A 2937-nucleotide genomic window follows, 5' to 3' on the forward strand; every position below is an offset into this window, starting at 1 on the left:
CTTCTCTTTGAAATGTAAAAGAAAAATTATTTCATTGGCATAGAATCCTCCCCACCCACCAGCCCCGAGTACATCCCCTATGCAACCTTCATTCTGGACTCTTGTCATAACCATCATACCCGATCATATATCACTTTCGAACAGTTCTCTCCCTCATCTGTTTCAATGCAATATACATAATTTATCCAGTTTTTCTCAGTCTCACCCCAACCCCGATCTCAGTCCCATTCTACAATAGTGGCACCATGCAGTATTTGTCCTTTTGTGACTGAGATACTTCACTCAGCATAATGTCCTCCAGGCTCACCCATTTTGAATAATATTTCATTAGTTCCTTGGTTTTCAGTGCTGCATAGTATTCCATTGTGTGAATATATCACAGCTTCTCTATCCATTCGTTTGTTGATGGGCATTTAAGTTGTTTCCAGCTCTTTGCTATTGTGAACAAAGCCGCAATAAACATGGGTGTGCATATATCTGCCTGGGTGTGCATATAACTTTAGGGTATATTCCCAAACTCAAACAATTCTTAAGGGTAATTTTTTTCTTTTCTTTCTGTGCCAAGCAAGGTTTGTGGTACAGGGATAGGACTGAATTAGATTTAGTACCTCCTCTCCAAGAGCACGGAGGCCAAAGAAGACAACTTAGTAAAGCAGATAGTTAACAGTTCCGAGCGGTAAGTAGATTCTAGGGGTACGGGGGTCATGTAGGCTCGAAGTATGGGCCGCCTCAAGCAGAGAACAGAGGAGGGCCTTCTAGGCCACAGGGTCCCTACTTGTCTTACGGTTGAGAAATTGTGCTCAAAAGAGGCTTAAAACAAAAACCCAAGGACCCCACCAAACCGAGGCAGGTCTGTGAAGGCAGAAGGCTGCTTTCTGTCTCTGAGGTTCGCACTGGGCTTGCCAGCATCTAGAAGAGGCCCTCACGTATCACAGACGTTCTCATAGCCGTGAGCTGCACGAGAGAAACGTGGGCTTTGTTCTGAGTGCCCTCAGGTAACCAAGAATGTTCAGAAAACAAACCTGTTAAGAAAACCAGCCTTGGATTGGTGTGGAGGACAGACTGATGAGGGAGAAAGGAGCAAAGAAATAACTTGAGGTGGGGCAGAGGTTTGGAGGTGAACTAGACTGTGGCCTCCCCTAGCCTGTGGCTTGTTCCTTTCAGATTTCTTGAAGAAATCATGACCGTGATTGGCCGCCCTGTCTCTCCCATCTTATCTTTCCTGCTGTACTACCTCTGTCCGGCTGTGTTGCTGGTCCTGTCCGTGACGACCATGATTTTCACCTGTTCCAAAGATTTCAGCTACGTAGCTTGGGAATCAAGCACCGTGAGTCTCCCTCCCCTTCCCCCAGGTGCCCAAAGCTCCCAATGAGTGGGAACTGGCTCTTTCAGTTTTCTCTTGGCCTGAGGACCCAGTCATCTCATGATCTGGTTCTGATTATCTTATTATCCCTCTTCTTCCTCTTCTCCAAGGCACTTGAGGAGCAAGGCGGGGGGGCTCCCCCTTTTCCTGGGAGCTTGGACGTTCTGAACTTCTTTCTTTTTTTTTCTTCCCTCATCTCCCCACAGTCAAGAGAAGTGGTTCGCAAATACCCACGGTGGATTCTCAGATTGTTAATCATCTTAGGCCTCACTGTCTTCCTGCCCACCTTGATCTCCTTAGCGAACAGTCTTACGCACAAGATCTCCGCCAGCTACGCCGCCTTGCACAGGCCTGGAGAACGTTCCAGATCCCTTATGATCCTAAGGACGCGTCTAAGGCTCAGCAAAAGCTCCTCTGAGGAGGAAAACGAGCAGGAGGATAAAAAAATGCCTCCTCCACCTGTTGTGCGATTTCCTGACAAGCGGCAGTGACCGTCGTTCCTTCAGCCTGACATGACACGTCATGCACAGTTGACCCAGCAGGCAACTTGATTCACTTGACACACTGTTCATTGATATCTCTGGAGCCGGACTGTATGCACAGAACTGGGGTGTTGTGGGAGGGAGTTCAAGGAACCTGATTTTGCTGTCCCCTCATAGACCCCTTCTTCCTTGATTGGCTGTGAGATTGTATTTACCCCATGCAGCGTGCACACACGAGTACACACACACACACACACACACACACACACACACACACCCCTCTTTACGCTGTTGGTGATGATTACCAAAATTTACTTCATCTGGCCTGTCTGTCTCCTGGAATGGGACTGGATTGATCAGTCTTACTGTTGATTAATAAATCAATCCCCTGGGACCCCAAGCACTAGGTGTGTGCAGACTTTTTTACTTATAAAATAACGCATCTCAAGTCTTCCATCCCTCTTCTCCGCAAATGGCTTCTAATCTTGAAGAGCCAAACATCCCTCGCTACTTTCCTGCCTGCATTTTGCCTCGGTGGGTTCTCATACTATGATGACTGGATTTTCCTGCTCTACGTCTTGGTCGTCGGTCAAGATGGAGAGGCTTTTTGTGCTCACTTCAGTATGGATTAAAGCTCGATATCAAGAAGACAAAGATTGTCACCACTGGGCCAATTGACAGCATCAGGATGGTGAAGAGATTGAGATTAACAGCTTTAGTTTGCTCAGTTCCACAGTCAACCCTCTTAGCACCAGCAGCCAGGAAATTAAAAGACGTATTACAATGGGAAAGTCTGCTTAGGGACCTCTCCAGATTGCTGAAGAGCAATGGTGTCACTCTGGAGACTAAGGTGTGTCTGATACAGGCCATGGTCTTTGCAATCACCTGTTATGCATCAGAGAGCTGGACAATGACTAGGGAGGATAGAAGGAGAATTGATACCTTTGAGCTGTGGTGCTGGAGAAGAGTATTGAATTTACCATGGAATACTAAGAAAACTAACAGGTTTATCCAGGAGAGGGTTAAATCACGCTGCTCCTTGGAGGCAAGGATTCTTTTTTTTTTTTAGATTATAATTTATGATTGAAGGTT

This window comes from Elephantulus edwardii, unplaced genomic scaffold (genome assembly GCF_000299155.1).
Source record: "Elephantulus edwardii isolate Elephantulus edwardi_28Jun2011 unplaced genomic scaffold, EleEdw1.0 scaffold00236, whole genome shotgun sequence".
NCBI lineage: Eukaryota > Metazoa > Chordata > Mammalia > Macroscelidea > Macroscelididae > Elephantulus > Elephantulus edwardii.